Source organism: Polypterus senegalus, unplaced genomic scaffold, assembly GCF_016835505.1.
Source record: "Polypterus senegalus isolate Bchr_013 unplaced genomic scaffold, ASM1683550v1 scaffold_4004, whole genome shotgun sequence".
NCBI classification, from domain to species: Eukaryota; Metazoa; Chordata; class Cladistia; order Polypteriformes; family Polypteridae; genus Polypterus; species Polypterus senegalus.
In genome coordinates this window covers 8,002-29,482 of record NW_024384146.1, presented here as the reverse complement: position 1 = coordinate 29,482, position 21,481 = coordinate 8,002, and the positions used below count along the sequence as shown (strand labels likewise).

The 21,481-nt window shown below is 52.5% G+C and overlaps 4 non-coding genes and 1 pseudogene across 4 annotated transcripts; all 5 read right to left on the bottom strand.

Moving 5' to 3' along the window:
• Positions 1-202: 202 nt before the first annotated feature.
• Positions 203-377, bottom strand: LOC120521836 (annotated as a pseudogene).
• Positions 378-5,774: 5,397 nt separating this feature from the next.
• On the bottom strand, positions 5,775-5,967 carry LOC120521833. Its single transcript, XR_005632201.1, has one exon. It is a non-coding gene; the product is annotated as a U2 spliceosomal RNA (small nuclear RNA).
• Positions 5,968-6,911: 944 nt separating this feature from the next.
• LOC120521831 lies at positions 6,912-7,101 on the bottom strand. The gene has a single exon (XR_005632200.1). It is a non-coding gene; the product is annotated as a U2 spliceosomal RNA (small nuclear RNA).
• Positions 7,102-8,058: 957 nt separating this feature from the next.
• On the bottom strand, positions 8,059-8,250 carry LOC120521835. The gene has a single exon (XR_005632202.1). It is a non-coding gene; the product is annotated as a U2 spliceosomal RNA (small nuclear RNA).
• A 4,803-nt stretch (positions 8,251-13,053) lies between these two features.
• Positions 13,054-13,248, bottom strand: LOC120521837. Its single transcript, XR_005632203.1, has one exon. It is a non-coding gene; the product is annotated as a U2 spliceosomal RNA (small nuclear RNA).
• Between the last annotated feature and the right edge of the window lie 8,233 nt (positions 13,249-21,481).

Genomic DNA, 21,481 nt, shown 5'->3' with positions numbered 1-21,481 from the left:
CCCCCGGGGGCCCCCCCAAACCCCCCCGGGAAAAGGGCGGGTTTTAAAACCCCCCCCCTTTTTCCCCCCTTTAAAAAGGGGAAAGGGTTTAATTCCAATTGATTATTCGTAATAATTAAATCAACCTGCTCTGGCTAGAGCTTTCCCTTCCTCATAGTAGGCAATCCCCAGCCAAGGCTGCTGTCTTGTTTATACCAGTAAAGGAGAAAGCACCGCCCTGGAAGTACTGCAATACCAGGTCGATGCAAGGGAGTGGACGGAGCAAGCCCCTATTCCATCTCCCTGTTCCAAAAATCAATTTAATATATGGTCCCCAGATAGGGACGATCAGGATATTAAACTGATAAGAACAGTTTTTTTTTTTTTTTGAAAAATATACTTTATTTACATATATGTTTGGGTAATATATATAAAACACAGTCTAATAGTCTTCAATCTATACCAATCTACAATTCAAACAGAGATGACTGTATTCAGCTATAGACTGATACAGTCTTTCACTATACATTACCTACAACAGCTTATTTACATATACAAGGGTAATTTGTATATAAAATCACAATCTTTACAATCTTACATGCCATATTAAGTGTTTTGTCAATAAATTCGTTATTTTCCATTACATTCAATACAGTGTTCCATACATTCTGTTACTATTTACAAGTTATTGCAGTCTCGACTTGGTCCCTCGTCCCTGAAAGCTTGTCCTCAAAGAGGGGCTTTGGCCGGGCTGCAGTAAACCAAAGGTTACATTAATAAACCTCTTGGAGGGCGAGGTGGTCTTGCATATCCTCAGTTCTTCAAGGAGTCCAGGATAGAATAGTCTTTGAGGAGGCTGCGGATGTCTGCAGCAGTCCTGGATTGTCATCCTTTCCTCCTGAGGACAGGCGGTTCCTGGCGACCCATAGAGCCGCCCTTCACGCAGCACATGAGACGCCATGCTCCTCGGTGGCTTCCAGTGAGTGGGTACCGAAAAGTCCATAGAGCACGAATGGTGCGAAAGATTGTCTCTGGTACCGACTCTTCCACCTCTTCCAGGGCGCCAAAGAGTGACTGTGCCACTGGGCATTCCAGAAGAGGTGCAGTGCTGCCTTCTTCCCGCTGGATGCACACGGCAGTGTCTGTATCTGACAGATTTCTGGCATGCATGAAGCGCTGAGAGGCAGTCCCCTCCACAGCCATCCACGCCAGATCCCTGTGCCTGTTTGTCAGTTCTTTGGAGGCTGCGTTCTCCTAGACCTCACCGGTGTGGCTGTCGCTGGGATGGTAGTCTGGATAGGCTCGGCTGCGGTTCTTTGGCTCTGATGAGCTTGTAGATGGTTTTCGGTTTCACAGGTCCGGTTTGACTCCCCTGAAGTCCGTGTTCCAAGCATGCTTTACAGCATCCAGGTGTTCCATGGGAGTGTCCCAGTTGTAAGGGTAGGAGCTGTCCCACTTGTCCCGCAGCCCTTCCAGACTGGCAGAGCAGCCATGGGTTACAGCGCTTCCTGGACGCATCCGGGCTGTTGTACTCGTCAGTAACCATGACAGGCAGGTAAAGAAGGCCCTGAGCAGGGTGGGACATGTCGATGCTCTTCACCCCTTTTCGGGTTCTTTTTGTACATGACTGCCCGCTTGACTCTTGGGGTTCCATCTTGGAGCCCCAGATGGAAGTGAAAAGGATCGCCCTGGTGATGGCTCGCGCACGGTGGCGGTGGCCATGCTCGGGCCGTACTGCAGGACCGGAGGATCTCATTCCGCAGCACCAGCTAAGTCTTCCACGAGGTCCCTGAGGCTCCAGAGCCTGATCTTCTGTCTGACTTTGGCCAGGCCCTCGTCCCACGCCTCAGGGCCGTCTCCCTCTCCGCCGGAACCAGCTGCCCAGGATCTTGATGGAGTCCTGCCTGATGGTGAAGGGGAGGGTGGCGAGGGTGTCAGGTGCCATTCCCTCGAGGAGCACGCTTCTACCCCCAGTTGACCTTTGCCCTAAGCAAGTCCGGGTTTCTCGCAGAGATTCTCCGCCAGCGCCGCCATCGACCTCGGTCAGCGCAGATCACGGCAGACGTCGTCCATGTAGTGAGCATCTGATCTCTTCTGTCCGTCCCGTGCGGTGATCCCTCTGATCTCCGGCCTTCCTTCTGATCCGCTCCGGGCCCAGGAGCTTCCCATACAATGACAAAGAGAAGAGGGGAGAGGGCAGCTCTTGTCTGACCCCGACAGGACTGGAAGGGGTCAGTTTCCAGCTTGCTCACCAGCACCATGTTGAGATGTGTCTCGTACATCAGGCTGATGTACGAACAGAACGTGTTCTTCCATTCCGGACTCCCAGAGCCTTGATCATGAACTCGTGGGACACCCGGCTTTCTTGACTCTAGCCATTCAAGGCCGGTGATGCGGCTGCCTTCACGTAGTGCACTGAGTTCTCCTGATCATGGCTAAGCTGTCGGCGATCCTGCGTCCGGGGATGCCGTAGGTCTGGTCTGGGTGGACGACCTGTCCGATCACCTTTTAGCCGGTTGGCTATCACTCTTGGCCAGATCTTGTAGTCCACGTTCAGGGAGGGTGATGGGCGCCACCTCAGCTCGCAGACTCTCCCTTCTGTTTGTACAAGATCGTGATCATTCCTTCTCTCAACGCACGGGAGGGGCATTCTGCCCTCCGCCACCATCTCCCGTAGAGCTCCAGTAGGTCCGGGCCGATGAGGTCCCACAGCCGACGCACACCTCTCGCTGGTGTCCGCCACGTTCGGGTCCTGCCGCCCTAGAAGGGATCTGGCGGCAGAGTGCAGCTCCCAGCTGCAGGGCGCGCTCAGAGCAGACCCACCTGTGGTCCAAGGTTTTGGGAGTTAGCTACCTGTTAGGAACCGGTCGGTTTCAAGCTCTACTGTCTTTGGGGAGTAGAGGCCGTAGTAGTCCCGACCACCCCATCACCGCCTCCTTCCCGCTTTGACCCACCCTCCATCGCCCTCAGCCCCTTCCCCAGAGGGCCGAGTGGAGTTTCCTAAGGAAAAAAGGAGTTACACTTCACTCTCCAGGTTCTCCACTTGGATCGAAAGACAATGCGCTTGGATTCCTCCCTCAAAAGTGCCTCCTCAGGCCTCTCCTTGGTCTCCTCCAACTCATTGCCCCACGTCCCAGCCGCACTGGTGAAGCTTGCAGGGACCATGCCTTTCTGCAGTTCGTAGAATTCCCTTTACGTTGGCACGCTCTGTCGTCTCCTTTGGCCTGAAAGAAAACTGCGGAGTTTAACTTTAATACCACCAATCAAGCTTACTTTCTAAAGGCATTTCTTCCCTTCCAAGCGATGCGAGCGGCCCCCTAGTTCTGCATGACGCCTTCCCTTTCCAGGGAGGCTACAATTCAGTTTCCACGCACCCCGCCATGGAAAGTTTTACGAAAGGATCCCTGGAAGTGAACCGCCCTGTGGTCTGGTAGAAGAAGCATCGAACCAATGTGTACTTTCGGTTGTCACTGCTCTGAGACGAAGACGAAGCTCATCCGAGCCGGGTCGGTTGCCGGGCTCGCCTCCAGGTGTAGCTGGCCCAGCCCGGCCCCGGTAGTCCCCGCCGTGTCCTGGCCAAGCGAAGCCTCACCATCTCCCCTGAGCAGCCTGGATGTGGTGTCCAGTCTGGCTGCACGTGCCGGAGCCACCGCCCCTCCAGGGGCAGCTGAAATCTCCTGCCATCACCACCGCCTGGAAGTATGCAGTTGGGCCTCAGGGTTCGAAAAGCTCCAACGCTTCTGCTCTTCCAGTAAAGTACACGCAGATGAGCCGAGAAAGCTCACTCACGCAGCCGCATCTACCAGCAGCCGGTCAGCAGACGAGCTCCCGGACGGAGTCCAGCGTAAAACGGTTCCCCCTGACAAGTACGGCAATCCCCGCTGCCTTGTTCTCACCAAGCACTCCACCAGTAGGAAGGGCCGCGAGACCACCGTTTGCCCAGGTGGCGGTAGTTTCTAGAGGGTGGGAGGGCACACTGCAGCAGGCATGTACACATCGCAGTTCTGAGCGGACAGGAAGGTCATCATCACCTGTCTCCTCAGTTTGTCCTGATGCTCCTCACGTTGATGGAAATAATGAGAGAGTAGCCATCTGTAGCAGGAAGGTGGAGAGGTTAGTGTGGGCCAGGCCCCTACCGTCAGCCTCGGTCAGGTGGGACTCTGGTCTGTCGCCCCGGGGCCTCGAACATTCCAGCAGCCGGCTACCATCTGTGCCAGGTTACATGTTTGCCAGGCAGGCTGGAAGTTTAGAGCTGCTTCTTCTGAGAAACAGCCTCTTCCATCTGGCTCTCGCTCTCTCTCTGCTGTGGACATTCAGACATGGGGCTCTGCTGTCTTCTTCCTTCTCTGGTCCCTCCTCTGGGCTGTTTGGACTTCTCCTCTTCCTTGTCCGATTCCCTGTAGGCTGCCGAGAGGGAAAATCCTCCGGGTTGGAGGGTGGGTGGGGGAGGTGGGAGGTGGAGGCTCTGAAGCAGCATGGGAGGGGGGAGCTGCCTCAGTGGTGAAGGAGGGAGGGTCGAGGGAGGGGTGGGAGTTCTCTTTGTCTTTCCTCCTTGTCCTTTTCTCCACTGCCTGTGCCACGCCTGCGCTGCAAGTGGGGGACTTCAGTTTGGGCTTCCTTTCGCAGGCAGATTAAGTTTCGTCCTCCTCCGCAGACTACTGTTTGAGGCTGTCACAGCGGCGTAGGACTTCTGTCCTGAGGGCAGTCTTACACATGTATTGGTCTGTCCGTTAGAGGTTGCAGGTCTTTTCCTGGGACAGTCTTTCGCCTCGGCTAGTCACAGGCAGTTCCTGCAAGCGGCCTCCTTGCATTCCTTCTTCAGCACGTGGCCCATCGCTCCCATCTCCTGCAGGATTTGGCTGGTCAGGTAGTGTGTAGGATTGCCGCTGAGTTTCCCAAGGAGAAGCTCTGCGTAGGTGCTGGAGACCGCTTGGAGAGGGCGCTTGTCCTTCCATAACCTGGACGGCGACCGTAATTCACTCTACCCGCCCAGAAGCCATTCCTATCCTGGATCTGGGTGGGTTCCCTCACCACCGTGCAGAAGGCTTCAGGAACGTGGAGATGTCCTTGCTAGGCGTATGGGATTCCTCATGGCATCGTCACTCTCTCTCTGTATGGGCACCCCCACAAAGCAGCAAAGGGGGAGTCCGGCATTGCATTCTGGACCATTTCCCAGTAGCTTGCAGACCGCAAATGGAGGCAAACGTAACATAGAAGAGGCCCAGAGCTAATGTCTGTATGCTCACTGGTCTGCTCTGAGAATCCTCTGCTCCATGACCCATTTTCTCCCAAAGGTCTCTGCACCTACTTCCTCAGGATCCTTCCTCCACCTTGAGCCTCAGCACTGTACTGGGCCTGGGAGCCACTCCAGGTTCCAGAGACGGGGGCCATCCTGGAACTTCGGCTGGAGTCAGGTGAGCTGGGCGGCCTGGGACGAGAAGGCCAGAAGAGGGCTGGATCTTCCAGGCTGGGAGTAGCCAGTTCTCCTTCCCAGCCTCTCGGGAGGCATCTCTCTAGCCGGGGGCAGAAGCAGAGGTAGGAGCAAAAGAGCTGAAGCAGGAGCATCAGCAGAAACTGGAGCGGAATCCATTCTGGTCTCTTTCGTAGTCTTTTCTTCCAGATGGAGGTAGTCTGTAGAGGAGAGATGAATCTTTCCTGAGATATCAGCTCTCTTCTTGGTGGGTGGAGCTTATGCAGATGATCCTCCCCAAACTGTTCTTTCTCTTTTCAGTTTTCTTGCTTCTAAACCTGAAGCTTTGTAAAAAGTGGTGGACCTGTAGCCAACCTACTTTTACTCAGAATCAAGAATTCACAGTCAGTAAAAACAGCTCTGTGCTTCCTTACTGACTTTGAGAGCAGAGCCAATCGGCCACAAAAGGAATTATATCGCAAACACGATCCCCCAGTCGGAATAAAAAAACAAGCAGTTCTCCAATTTGATAAGAACAGATACTACACTTGATCTTAGCCAAAAGGCCGGTAGTTTATGCTACAAACTCCCCAGCCAGCCAGCTTCACCGGCCTTGCCCATGCTGCCAGCTGCATGGTGGGGCATCAACTTGGCAGGAGGAAGCAGCTGCCCTAAGACAAGCGAGACGTGAACCCATGTGACATTCCACGGCCCGTGACAAAAGCTGCCCACCTTGAGCCAAGGCTGATACAAAGCCCAAGGGTTGCCAACGGAAACCGGAGTTGTAGCGGAAACGAGGTAGCCGACACAGCTGGGAGAGTGGGAGTGGGCGTGGGGGAGGGGGAGGGGGGACAGTCAGTTGGTCCCTTTGGGTGTTTATGCCTGTGGTGGGATTTGGGGGAGGCGGGGTAGACCAGGTGCGAAGAGGACGGTCTTTAAACCACCATCCCACCCATCCCGCCCCTAGATGCCCACAAAAACATAGCTGAGATCGTCAGTGAAGAGCCGTGACGAGCTAGGATATCCCCTAGACACCACGCTCACAACTCTTCAGACACCACGCTCACACCTGTTGAGATTGAAGATGAAAAGTAGGCGTATACATCCCACCCTCGGCCTGTGTGAACAACAACAAGGCCTCTAACACAGGCTTGCAGCTTACATCAGACAGCCCGTGTGGACTGCTTCTGTGGTTCTGGAGCTTAATAAGGCTTCCCTGCTAGCGGTACAGGCTTCATCAGTCCTGACACTACTCTCACTCACCCAACAGAGCGGCCTTCTAATCTGAGCCCCGCCTGACATCTGCTGAATGCTGGAAGTACTCATAAGCAATAGCGCCCCACAGGCACGATGAACTTTCTTAATTAAGTCAAATTAAATCTCCAAATCACTAATTAATTAATTAATTAATTAATTATTCAGTTAAATAATTAAATCAATCCTTGCCTGGCTAGAGCTTCTTTCCCCTTCCCCATAGGCAATCCCCAGCCAAGGCTGCTTGTCTTGTTTTATACCAGTAAGGAGAAAGTGCAATCAGCCTCCTGAAGTACTCGTACTCAGGTCGAAGGCATATGGACGGGAGTGCTCTTATTCCATCTCCCCTGTTCCAAAAATCAATTTAATATATGGTCCCCAGATAGGGACGATCAGATATTAAACTGATAAGAACAGATACTATACCTCTGATCTTAGCCAAAAGGCCGAGAAGCGATGTGCCACAAACTCCCAGGCCAGCCAGCTCCCACCGCCTTGCCCATGCGCCAGCTGCATGGTAAGCATCAACTTGGCAGGAGGGAAGCAGCTGCTCCTAAGACAAGCTTCTAGACGCGGAACCCATGTGACATTCCACGCCTCGTGACAAAGCTGCCCACCTTGGAGCTACAAGGCCTGATACAAAGCCCAAGGGTTGCCACACCCATGAAAACCTCGGGAGTTGTGCGAAACGAGGTAGCCATACAGCTGGGAGTGGGAGTGGGCGTGGGGGAGGGGGACAGTCAGTTGGTCCCTTTGGGGTGCTCGCCGTGGGTGGGATTTGGGGAGGCGGGTAGACCAGGCAAGGAAGAGGGACGGCTTTAAACCACCATCTCACCCATCCTCACCCCCTAGATGCCCACAAAACAAAGAAGGAGACGCCAGTGAAGAGCGGTGACGAGCTAGATATCCCTCGAGACAAATTACGCCTTCTGCCAACTCTTCAGGACACCACGCTCACACCTGCTTGGAGATTGAAGATGAAAGGAGTAGGTGCACATCCCCGGCCCGCCTGTGTGAAGGCGTCCTCGAACACCAGGCGCTGTAGCTTACATCAGACAGCCTGCAGGACTGCTTCTCATGGTTTCTGGGAGCTTAATAAGGCTCCTGCTAGCTTAGTACAGGCTTGGTCGTGTCCTAGGGGACACTTTCTACTTCACTCACCCCACAACAGCGCCTCTAATTCCTCAGCCTCGCCTGACATCTGTTGGAATGCTGGAAGTACTACAAGTACACAGCCCTACAGGCACGCATGAACTTTTCTTAATTAAGTCAAATTAAACTAAATTACTCACTAATTTTCCACTAATTATTCAGTTAAATAATTAAATCAACTTGCCTGGCTAGAGCTTCTTTCCCTTCCCTCATAGTAGGCAATCCCCAAGCTTTATGCTTGTCTTGTTTTATACCAGTAAGCAGAAAAGTGCACCGCTCCTGGAAGTACCTCGTAAATACCAGGTCGCATGCGGGAGTGGACGGAGCAAGCCCCTATTCCATCTCCCTGTTCCAAAATCACTTAATATATGCCAGGATAGGGGACTTTATCAGATATTAAACTGATAAGAACAGATACTATGACTCTGATCTTAGCCAAAAGGCCGAGAAGTTTATGCCACAAACTCCTCTAGGCCAGCCAGCCCCACCTGCCTTGCCCATGCTGCCAGCTGCATGGTAGGCATCAACTTGGCAGGAGGAAGCAGCTGCCCTAAGACAAGCGCCGAGATGTGAACCCATGTGACATCTCCACGGCCCTCGGGTGGACAAAGCTGCCCACCTTGGAGCCAAGGCCTGATACATAAAGCCTAAGGGTTGCCACAACGGGCGGAAAAACCCTGAGTTGTGCGGAAACGAGGTAGCCATACAGCTGGGAGTGGGAGTGGGCGTGGGGAGGGGAGGGGGACAGCCGTTGGTCCCTTTGGGTGTTTGGCTGTGGTGGGATTTGGGAGGCGTGGGTGCAGACCAGGCAAGGAAGAGGGGACGGCTTTAAACCACCATCTCCACCTCCCCATCCCCGCCCCTAGATGCCCACAAAACAAAGTTAGCGAGACGCCAGTGAAGAGCGTGACGAGCTAGATATCCCTCGAGACAATTAGCCGCTCACAACTCTCAGACACCACGCCTACACACCCGGGGGAAATTGAAGATGAAAAGGAAAGGGCAACCCTGCCGGGGTTGAAAAGGCTCAAACAGGGCGTCAGACGCACAGGCAGCCGCCCGGGTTTCTGCCCTTTACAAGGCTCTGTACCAGCTTGGGTCCGAAACTCACTCCCCACAACAGGGGCCCTTTCAATTTCCCGGGGTGGAATCGGGATGGGAAGACTATAAAGCTAGCCCCACGGACCAGGGTTTTTTTTAAAAGCAATAACAAATAATAATTAATACATTTCAGTATTTAACAATCCTGCTTCAAAGGGGTTTCCTTAAAGAGGCTTCCCAGCAAGGTGTGCTGTTTAAACCAGTAAAAAGTCATCCCCTGGAAGACTGCAATACAGGGAAGGAGGGAGGGAGCAAGCCCTATTCACCCTGTCCAAATCATTAATGCGTCCCCGTTGGGTAAATTAAAGAAAGCAGATACCACTGTACCCAAAAAGGCGGAGTGCCACAAACCCCCAGGCCACCCAAACCCGCTCGCCAAAGGCTGCATGAGCATAATGGCAGGAGGACAGCTGCCTAAAAAGCCAAAAACCATTAATTCCAGGCCTCGCAAAAGTTGAACCTGAACCCAAAGGGCCTGATAAAAGCTCATTCTCCAAGCAAAACCTGAGTTTTAAAAGGGAAATGACACTGGAGAAGGGGGGAGGGGCAGTCATTTGGCCCGGGTTTTTTGCTTTGTATTTAAAGGCGGTCCAGGAAGGAAGAGAGGTTTAAACCAACTATCCATCCCTGACCCCGCCAAAAACAGAAGATCGCCAGTAAGTCACAGCCAGATATCCCTCAGACCCCACGTCACAATCTTAGCAAGTACACCTGGGATTGAAGATGAAAGGGAAAGCCAACCCTTTGCCCGCCTTTGGAAAAGGCCCTCAACCGGGGCGCTGAGCAACATCAGACAGCCTGCGGACTGCTCGGGTTTCTGGGACTTAAAGCTCCTGGAGCGGAAGGCTTGTCAAACATTCACCCCAAAGCCTCTATTCGCCCCGGAAATTGGGAAGCTGGAAGTCAAAGGAGGCCCTAGGACCATATCTTTCTAATTGCAAATTAGTGAGATAACGGAAAGTAATTTAAACCATCCCTCTCAGACCCCCTTCCCATATAGTGGAATCCAGAAGGCGTTGCTGTTTATACCTAAAAGAAGTGCACCCGACACCTGCAAACAGTCGAGGTTGCGAGCACCAAAGCATCCCTTTTCCCCAAAACAATATGGCCCCAGCAGGACATCAGAAGCTGAACCTGTCGGAACTCACTGATTTTCCCGAAAAGGCCGGAACGCCAAACTCCCCGAGCACCCCCCCTGCCAAGGTCTGGGCTGCAGGTAAACACCGGCGGGGTGATGCCTAAGAAGCAAAATGAACCATGGGATTCAGGCTCGTAACAAAAGGGCTCCTTTACAGCCTTCAAACCCTAAGGTGCCAAACGCGGAACTTTTGTGAAACGTAGGAGCGATACACTGGACGGAAGGGTACACCAGGGTTGGGGTGGGCCGTATTGGCGGAGGTAGACCTGGAAGGGAAGGACGTTTAAAACTCAACCCAGCTGCCCTGTGCCCCACCAGCAAGGGCAAGGGTGACCTCAGCCCCAGCCCACGCTTCCCTGCAGCACACCTCGCAACTGTGGGAAAAGAAAAGGAAAGCAACTGGCCGGTGAACAAGGCCTCAAACAGGGCCCACCTTGACAGCCTGTGGATAAGGGGGTTTCGGGAAAATTTAAGCTTCCTCACGTAGTCCCTACGACTGACTTACTCAGAGAACGGGGCTCTATCCCGGGCTCACCTGTTGGGTGAGGGAAAAGCAAACCTCGGACCATAACTTTTCTAATTTCAAGTTAAACTGTAATAAATATTAAAATATTCAGTAAAATTAACATCCTGCCCGAGCTTCTCCTTCTCAGTAGCACATCCCCTGCCAGGCAGTTGTGTTATACAGAAGGAAAGGCACGCCCTGAAGCTGCATCAGGTCGTGCGTGAGGACAAGCAAGCCCGCCCATTCCTTGCCAAATAATTAAAATGGTCCCAGAGTACGTTGATATTAAAAAAAACAGATACTGCCTGTCTTACCGGCTGTGGTAGATGCCAAACCCCCCGGCATTTCTTAGGGATGCAGGGACAACTTGGCAGAGGAGTGCCAAGATCGCAGCAACCCTTCACTCCCCCTAGAGGCAAAAAGGCCCCTGGAGCAGTGTTAAAGCCAAGGGCACAACTGCGAAAACCCAATGGCGAAAGAGGGCGAAAGCCGGCCGGGCCGGGTGGGACAGTCAGTTTTGGGGGGATCACGGGAGGGGCAGCGCTAGACCAGTAAAGGAGCACGGTAACACCCCATCCCCACCCCACCCCAAGAGCCTATAAAAAAGAGGACCATGGAGGTGAGAGCTAGAACCAGACCCACGACACTTAGCCCAAACACGTTGGAGACTAAGTGAAGGGAAGGATTCGGGCTGTTGAAAAGGCCTCGACCAGGGAATCAGTTTCCACAGCTCGCGGACTGCAGGGGAGCTTGATAGTTTCTGCTAGGTACGCTTGGGCCACCAACACCAACGCCCCTTCCACCTCCCTGCATTGCGAATGCTAAGATAGCAATAGAGGCCCCAAGCCTGAACCTTACTTGAAATTACCAAAACTTAAACCCTAAATCGGTAAAAATTAAACGATCTGCTGTGCCTTCTTTCCTTCCCTAACAGGCTCCCCAGGCGCTGCTGTTTATCCAGACCCAAAGGAAAATCGGCCCGGGAAATACTCCAACAGGTCAATTGGATACACATACCACCCCCGTTCCAAAATAAACACTGGCCGGGGGGTCATATGAACGATACAGATCAACCTTGTTTTTAGCACATGAGAGTAGACATAGAAGCCGGGCACTTTGCCCCGGGCCACTCCCTCCCTAAAGAGGAAGCAGCTCCCAAGCGTGCGAGTGGAACCCATGGACATCCACGCTCTGGAAAAGCCACCTGAGCAGGGATACGAAAGCCCGGCCGCCCACGCAAAACCCGGGTTTGGAACCCAGGTAGCCACAGCTGGAGGGATAGCGGGAAAGAAATCAGTGGCCGGGGTGTACTGGCTCGGCACGGCACCAGCAGAAAGGACGTTTAAAGACCATCCCCTTGGCCCTAGTTCCTAAAAAAGGGCTTAGAGACGCAGAGATATCCTGAACACACTCACAACCTTCCAGCTACTTCCCCCGTAGATGAAGCGAAGGAGACTACCGGGCCCTGTAACGGGCCAACACGGGGGCGCTGCAGCAAAGGAAGCCTGCGGCGCTTCCGTGGGTTTCTGGGAGCTAAGGCCTCCTGCAGGTACAGGCTTGGCGCCACTCTCACACTCCCCCAGTGCCCAACGGTGCCTAGCGAACGCTGAACCCCAAACTACTCACCCCTACAGCACCTAACCTTGCTAAAGTAATGAAACAATTCTTTAAAAGATATTCAGATAATAAAACGCCTGCTGATTTCTCCAATTAGGGATCCCACAAGGCGTGGGTTAACCGTAAGTGGTCACCGCCCTGGAAGTACTGCAAACTAGGGCTTTTTGGAAAGGAGAAGTCCTTTCCCAAATCCTAGGCAAAATTCTTAATGGTCCCAGAAGCATTCTATTAATTTCAAAACAATAACTTGTCGCAAAGGCTATGCAACATAGACCCACCAGCCTTGCTGCCCAGTAAGGCTGCAGTGCACAACGGCAGAGGAAGATTGCCCAAGCAGCTGCATGACGGAACAATGGCTGCAGCCTGTAAAAGCGCCACCTGGCCCTAGGCTATAAAACCCAGGGACAAGTGAAACCTGGACCCGGGACGGAGCGCTCCAAGGGCCCAGGGGGGCGGGGGGGAAACAGTGGCACCTGGGGTGAGGTTTGGGGGAGGGAAGACCAGGCAAGAAGGACGGTTTACCCTTAAACCTCCATCCCAATGCCCAAACAAAAGGCCCAGGGACCACAAGCAGATACTAGACACAGGCAAAGCTCGACACCGGCTACCTTTGGAGTTTAAGGAAAGGAGGGCAACCCGGCCCCGCCTGTGAAAAGGCTCGAAAACAGGCCCTGCAGCTACAGACAGCTGCAGATCCGGGTCGGGAGCTAATAGGCTGCCTGCAGCTGTCAGGCTTGGGCCACAGCTTCACTCCCTTAACACGGCCTCTAATCACCGGCTGGCACTGTGAAGGGAAGACTAGCAATAGCTGTACAGGCCAGAATTCCCCTAAGAAAAAAAATTAATTAATAATTAATAATTATTAGTTAAAAATTATCGCTCTCAGGCTTCTCCCCCAGAGTTTCACCCCAAGTGGCTGTCTTGATTACAGAGGGAGTACCGCCAGGAAGCACTCAATAAGTCAATCCGATTGAAATTCATCCATCATTCTCCAAAATCAATTTAATAATGGTCCCCAGTAGGGACGTATCAGACCATTAAACTGATAAGAACAGATATCAGACTTGATCTAGCCAAAAGGCCGGAAGCCAAACTCCCCAGGCCAGCCAGCCCCCGCCTGCCCTGCGCCAGCTGCTGGTAAGCATCAACTTCAGGAGGAAGCAGCTCCAAGACAACCGACGGAACCCATGTGATCCCACTGCCGACAAAGCTGCCCCCTTCCAAGGCCTACTAAGCCTGGGTTGCCAAACGGCGGAAAACCTCGAGTGTGCAACGAGGTAGGATACAGCTGGGAGGGAGGCTGGGGAGGAGCAGTATTGGTCCTTTGGGTTTTTAGGTGGATTTGGGGAGGGTGATCGGCGAAGAGGACGCTTTAAACCACCATCTCCACCTCCATCCCCGGATGCCACAAAACAAAGAAGGAGATCGAGGAAGAGCGTGACGGCTAGATATCCCTCGAGACACCACCCCAACTCTTCAGACACCACTCACACCGTTGGAGGATTGAAGATGAAAAGGAGAAGCACATCCGCCCCCTGTTGAACAAGGCCCGAACACAGGGCCTAGGCATCAGACAGCCTCAGGACTGCTTCGGGTTTCGGGAGCTTAATAAGGCTTGCTAGCGGAAGGGTGGCCACACTTACCTCACCCACACGGCCTTCACCAGCCCCTGACATTGGAAGCTGAAGACTACTGGGCCCTACAGCGATGACCTTTTTAATTAAGTAAATTAACTAATTAATAAATTAATAATATTCGAAAAATTTAGTTTCTGCCTAGTAGGTTCTTCCACCTCAAGGCATTTTAAATAGCTTCTATTAATAAAGACCGTCCTGGATATGAAAACCAGGCTACTTCCAACCTTAATTCCTCCCCTGTTCCAATCAATTATAAGTCAAAAGGGAGTCCAGTTTAACTGAGAACAAATCACACGGTGGCCAAAGCCGTAGCATGCTCAACTCCAGGCGCAGCTCACGGCCCTGCCAGGCTGCAGTTGGTAAGCACAACTCAGGGAAACAGCTTGCCAAAAGCCGGAGAACCCATGACATCCACCCCCCGGAAAAAGCACCTTGAGCCAAGGGAACGAGAAGGGGTGCCCAAGCGAAAACTCGGAGAAAGTGAAACCAGTAGCCCCGGTTGCTGGGAGGGGGCCGGGGAGGGACGCCAGTTACCTGGTTGCCTGTGATCGGGAGGAAAAAGAGAAGAGGAACGGATGAAGGCGTGCCCTCCATTCCCCCAATGCCACAACAAGAAAAGCGTGGAGATGGGGGAATAATATCCCCTTTAAACGCTCACAATCTCAAACAAGCACGCTATAAAATCAAGAAGCGAACCCTCCCTTCGTGTGAAGCCAGCTAACAGGGCCCTGCAACAGACAGCCGAGGCGCTCCTGTTGAAGCTAAGGGCTTCCTGCGGCAGGCTTGTCGTCAAACTAATAACCCGCGGCCCTTGAGCTTCGCTACACTCTAATCTGAAGATTACAGAATAGTAGCCGCATGAACTTTCTGAATTAGTCATAACAAATAATAAATAAAATTTTCTTAATAATTAATCAATCCCCCATATTTTCTTCCCAAAAAGGCAACCCAGCAAGGCGGTCTTGTTTTTCCAGAAAGTGAAAATGCCCCGGAACTGCCGTGAAAGAAGGAAAGAACCCTTCATCTTCCAGGCCCAAAATATGAACCCAGAAGGCGACGTTTAAATCTTTAGCGATAACTTGTTTAGCAAAAGGCCGAATTATCCAAAAACCCCAGCCACCCCCCAACGCCTAGCCCAGCCCAGCTGAGGAAGCACACTGCAGAGGGCAGCTGCCTGAAACCCGAGGGACATGTGACTACCACCGCTGGAAGGCCATTGAGCAAGGCCTGTACAAGCCTGGGTTCCAAGGCGGAAAACCCGAGGTTGAAACGGGTAAGCTAAGCGGAGAGGCGGCCCGGGGGTGGGCAACAGTGGTGGGGGTGGGCCTGGTTTGGCCGGTGACAGCAGAAGAGACGGCTTAAACCACCCTCACCCTCCCTTAGATGCCCAAAACAGAAGGAGACGCCAGTGAAGAGGAGCCGATATCCTCGAGACACCACCACAATCTTCAGACACCACGCTCACACCTTTGGAGATTGAAGATGAAAGGAGAAGGCACATCCTGGCCCCCCTTGGTGTGAACAAGCCCCACAGGGGCGCAAATCAGACAGCCTGCAGGACTGCTTCTGTGGTTTCTGGGAGCTAAAGGCTTCCTGCTAGCGTACATGGCTTGGTCGTCCGAACTACACTCACCCCACAAAGCGCTCTAATTCCCCCCCTTTCACATCTGTTGGAATGCTGAAGTACTAATAGAGGCCCTACAGGCACGCATGAACTTTTCTTTAATATGAAATAAACTAAATTAATTAATTAATATTAACAGAAAATTTAGTAATTCCTCTCGCAGCTCCCCCTCATTGTGGAATCCCCGAAGGGTTTGATTTTATACATAAGAAAAGTGCCCCCTTCCGGAGTACGAACCAGTCATCTGTTGGAAATACCCCTACCATCCCTGTCCAAATCATTAATACTTGGTCAGAGGACGATTTGTTTTAAATGAAAGAGATACAACTTGATTAGCCCCGGCCGAGAGCGACCCCAAACCTCCAGGAAAGGGCCCCAAGCGCTCCATGCTAGCTGCCGTAAGAAACGGCAGGGAAGAGTATCCCAGATGCGGAGACGGGAACCAGAAATTCCCCGGTGAAAACCCCCTTGGAGAAGGCGTACAAGCTAAGGGTGCAAGGGACGAACCCCGGTGTGCGAAAAGGAGCAAACCCGGGAGGGGGGAGGAGGGACAGCCATTGCCCCGGGGTTGCCGTGGAGAGGAGCGGGGGCAGCAGGACATTTCCTAAACCCCTCACTCCAAAACCCCCCCTAGATGCCCAAAAGATAGGGGAGACCCAGGGAAGCGTTGGCGGATCCTGAACACCACGCTCAACCTGCAGACCCCCGTCACCTTTGGATTGGAGGAATGGGGCATTCCGCCGTGACAAGGCCCCCACACACGTCTGCACTCCACACGCCTAGACTTCGTGTTTCTAGACTATGTGCCAGAATAACAGCTTCCCGACCCTTAAACCAGCCACAACCACCCTTTATTTGAAGTTGACAGTAAGTGAATGCATCCTTTGCAAACCCTCCAGGGCATGAAGCCATAAGTCAATTACTTTTTATAATTAAAATAATTCTAATATTAATCAACCTGTTGGCTAGAGCTTCCCACCCTCAAGTGAATCCCCCCAAGCTTGCTGTTTAACCAAAGGCAGAAGTCACTTTGCAGTACTCAATAAGCAAAGGGAGTGGGGCAAGCCCTTAACCATCCCTTGCCAACAATTTCTTTTCCCCATAGGGACTTCAGATAAAGTGATAAAAACCCGAAACTACACGACTTACCAGGCCGGGTGCAAACTCCCAGGGGGCCCCAGGCTCCCATGCCCAGGCATTGACCTTGGAGGGAAGCGGTCCCCAAGACAAGAGACGGCCCCCAAACCACGGCCCGGCGTGCCCACCTGGAGGCAGGCGTACAACCTCCAAGGTGTCACGGGAAAACACCTCGTTGCAGCCCAGCACCCGCTGGAGGAGGCGGGAGGGACAGCTCCCTCGGGAAGTTTACAGTGTGGTTGAGCGGGAGACAGGCGGAAGGGACGCTTTAAACACTCCCGCTCCGGGAGGGCCCCCAAAACCAGAAGGAGACGCCAGGGGGCGCATGGCGCTGATATCGGGGAAAAGCTCCACTCTCAGACACCTCGCCGCAATTCTAAAATGAAGATAAAGAAAAGGGATGGCCCCTTTGAAAACCTAAGCCTCAGCACTTACCCCAGGATCCCCGGTTTTGGATTAATAAGGCTTCCTGCAGCGAAAAGGCTTGAAGTCCATACTTCTCCCAGAAGGGGCTTCAATTGGGCTTTGCATCTTGGAATGTGTAATAATGATGCCCCCAGAGCGGACTTTCTTAATTAAGTAAATTAAATAATTAATTAATTAAAAAAGGTCCAAAGAAATATAATTCCTAGAGCCTTCTTCCAAGGTGGAATCAGCAATGCGTTAAATACCAGTTAGAAAGTCTTGCCCTAATGCAATACAGGTCAATGGAGGGACGAGCGCCCCATTCCCCCAAACGCCAATCAATAAAACTCCCAGTGGACGAGCATATAACTGATGAAAGAATAATTCTTGCCAAGGCCGTAGAGTATGAACCAGGAGCCAGCGGGCCGTTTTCCGCATCCACCCGGGGGCCGGCTAAGCAGCGCGGAAGACAGTGAACCACGCTCACGACAAGCCCACTGACACCAATCCACGGGCCTGGTGCAACGATAAACCCCGGAGTTCCAATCTGCACCGTTTGGAGTGGAGGTGGGGGGGAGGGGACACTGGCCTTTAGGTGTTGAGGCCTGGATTTGGGGGGGGGCACCGCGGGAGGCTTGGTTAACCACCATCCCCCTCCCCACTTGTGCCCCACAAAATAGCGCCATAAGAGAGGCTGAATCCCGGACCGCAACCTCTTTGACACCACGTCACACTCTGAACTAAGATAAAAGGAATTAACAGCCCGCCTGTAATCCTAACAAGGCCAGAATCAAAGCAGCCTGCTGCCTTTTGTTTGGGAGTAATAGGCTTCCCAGACGTAGGCTGGTTCGCCGACACTCTTCACCACCCCAAACACCCTTCTACCAGCCTCCATCTGTTGGAGTGGAAGGATGAACAAACGCTACAGGCCATGAATTTCTTCTTAATTAAGTCAAATTAAACTAAATCACAATTATAACAATTATTCAGTTAAATTAAATCTACCTGCCTGGCTCTTCTTCCCTTCCTCATGTAGGAACCGCCAAGGCTGTGTCTGTTTAACAGCGGAACACGCCCTGAGATCAACCCGGTCGACAGGAGGCAAGGAAAAAGCCCAAGGCCCAAGCGAAAATATTAGAACGAGGTACCGATAGGGGTTGATAAGGGGAGAAGAGGAATCAGTTGCCTTGTTAAAAGGCCGGAGGGGGCGGTAACCCAGGCAGAGAAGCTACCCCATCGCCACTCCATGGCAATAACCTACAAAGAAGAGGCCCTAAGAAAGCGTCCAGGAACCAGGTACATCCACGGCCCAGCAAAAGCCCCACCTTGGAGACGAAGGCGATAAACCCCGGGGGCCCCCCCGGGAAAACCTCAAAAGGGGACGGTAGCCGCATACAGCGGGAGTGGGAGGGGGTGGGGGGGGAGTAATAGGTTTTGGTGTGGCGCTTTGGGTTTTCCCCGGCCGTTACCGCAAGAAGAGGGCCGTTCCAATTCATCCCTCCATCCAGTGCAAAAATCAAAGGAGATTAGTGAAACGGGAGCAATCCTCAAACAATAACAATCTTAAACACATACGTTGAGATTGAAATCCAGGCAGGCTCTTCCGGCCCGTCTTGAACAAGGCCTCCCAGGGGCTTGTCGTTTAACCAGAAAGAAGCCGTCTGGGTCGGGGATGGTTCAGACGGAAAGCTTGCCCCGCCACTATTCACCATTCCCAAAGTCCTTAATTAACCTCGTGAAATTTGAATTAATATATTAACAGCCCACGGACGCATAACTTCAAAAGTCACCAACAGACATTTTATATTGAAATCAGTTAAGAAATCCCGCTGGCAGAGCCTCCTCTCAGTAGGAACCCCAGCCAACTGCCGCCTGCAAGCAAAAAGCCCAGGCCCAAGATCAACTGCAGGTAACGGGAGTGACGGAGAAGCCTGTCCACCTGTAAGCAGCAGGTCCTAGTGGCCCGTGTGTATTAACGGGTCAGACAACTGCTAGCAAAAGGCCGAAAGCACCATCACCCACCCCCCCCTCCCCAAAGGCCAGCAGCATGGTTAGCCAAACTTGCAGAGGAACACTCCTCAGGACAACGACGAACCTTGACTTTAGCGGGAAAAGCTGCCACCGGAGCAGGCCTGGGGCTTGGCGGGTCACACGGGGCGAAACGGAGTTGTAGAAACCGTAGCCGTACGCTGGGAGCCGAGTCAGCAGGACAGCAGTGTCTTGGAGTGTTTCCGCCTGGGAAGCTGGTCAGCACAAGGGAGGTTAAACAAAATTACCCATCGCCCCAATGCTAACAAGAAGAACTAAATAAGTAAAACAGCTAATCCTGATCACAGTTCAATTTGAACCCGTCAACTGTTGGTTGAATAATAGAGCACACCAGGCCCCTGTTCAACCGAACGGGGGCGCTGAGCCCATTAGCATGCCTGCAGGACTGTCGGTTCTGGGCTTAACTTTAGGACGATTAAGCTGTTTCCAATACTTCACTTTACCAAACAGAACCTTTTCAATTCGAGCCTCGCCTACTCTGAAGCTGAAGACAGCAAGCTCTAGCTTTAAGGCAGCAAGACTTTCTAATTGCAATAAGTAATCATAATAAAACGCAACCCACAATCCGCCCTCCAAGCTCCTTCTCAAGTAGCCATCAAAAAACCAAGGGTTGTCTGTTAACCAGAGGAGAAAGTGCACTCCCTGGAGTGCGGTCCGGTCGGTTGGGGTGGGGAGCAAGCTTTGGGGCCCTTGCCAAAATCATGCCATAGGTCAAGTAAGGATACCGAAAACTGATAACCAGGTACACAAAAACTTGAAAGCTCCGGGCACATCCCGACGTGGTAGTGAGGAATCCCGGGGGAGCTCGTAAGAAAGGCTTGGGGCGCTGTGACAGGCCCGAAAAGGGGCTCAAAGCCCCAACAGCCGGGGCCCCGCAGTTGGCAGCCAAAATCCGATAACTGAGCCTGCACGGCTGTAATCTGGTAAGCCATGTGCTGGATATTAAAAGGCCATGAAAGACTTCTTAACAACAACCAGGGCTTTTCCCAAATACAAGAAGGCAGTCCGGCGGGGGAGGTTTATCCAGCCAAGGTCCCCCTTGGCTCGTCGTTGGAGGGAGATGAAGCGAGCGCTACACCATCTTGGCAAGGCCCTATCGCCTTAAACAATAAATATACGCAGTGGTCTGAAATATTCCTCAAAGACACTACGCTGCCTCTTCCGCCACACAGCCTTTTGGCCCCATGAGATAGGTGGGGCCCAGCTAGCCTTACCCCGGTAAAAGCCCAAAGCCCGGCAACATTAATCCACCTAAAAAAACCCAAAATTGAAGTAAGGTACTCAAGCTCCTGGCTTTTCCCACGTCATTGGTACCTCACAAGCGGGGTGCAGACAGCTGGGGGACGGTGAAGACTTCACCGTCCCGCAGGGCCGAGGGAAGCCTTCCCATTCCAAGCGGAAAACCCTCAATTACCAATGCCAGAAGACGTAACGGTGAAAAGAAAGGAAAACACTTGCCCTTAGGCTGTGATGCCTAAGAACCCTGGCAACAGCAGCCCTGAAGCTTCTCCCCTCTGAAGGAAGCAGCCAAGCACCCCGAACTATGCTCCGGCTTCGGGCCACTGCCACCGGGAGGGAAACACCAAAAGGCTCCCAACCAATTGAAAAGTACCGCTAGGTAGTCTGATTAAGTTAATTAAACTTATAATACCTACTGTTGGGCCTATCCACCGCAAGCGTGCCTTAACTAAAACACCCCCCCGCGTTGCCCAAGAAAGAAGGAACGCCTGGATCTTTTCGAAAAGCCCCAAACAATTTATAATCTAACCAAAAATCAATTAAATAATTCCCTGGACAAGGCATATCCAAAGCTGTGTAACAACCAAAAGGGCCGAACTAGCCAACCGCGGAGCTGGGATGGGCAGAAGCCCCATGTAACACTTGGGGGAATGTTAGCCAGAAAAACTGGCCAATGACCCGGCAAGGAACTGAGTGAAAACCCAGCGCACCACGGACCTGGAGTTCCCAAATACCAAGCTGGGGGATGGGGGAGGGGAAGCAGATAACCCTTGGAGCCCACCTCTCGCCAGAGCCCACCAGCCAGGGCTGTTTTAAAAGCTAAGGTAGGAACCCCCCCGTAAAAGAGCAAGAAGCAGTTGGAGTGACGGGAACCTGCCCTGGTGTGTCCTTGAGGGGAGAAAAGAACTGAGACGTTTACACTCAAATCGCACTCAAAGCCCCTATTGCACTCCTCCCAGCGGCTTCTCACTTCCACCTCCCCCACTCAATCGGGAAAGTTGAACCACCCCCAACTTAAACCCTTGGAACCAAGCTATAAAGTCTCAGACCAGTCCTCTGAAGCTTAAATAATTATTAATACCGATTTTGTTTAGGGAAGGCTCATCTTCCTGGGACTTTACTTGGGTTCGAGAACTCCCCAAGGACTTTTAATCATTATACAGTTATTACAAAAGAAAAATAATCTCCTAGATGGGCGTCAACACCTGAGAAACACCATGCATCTCCCTGTGAG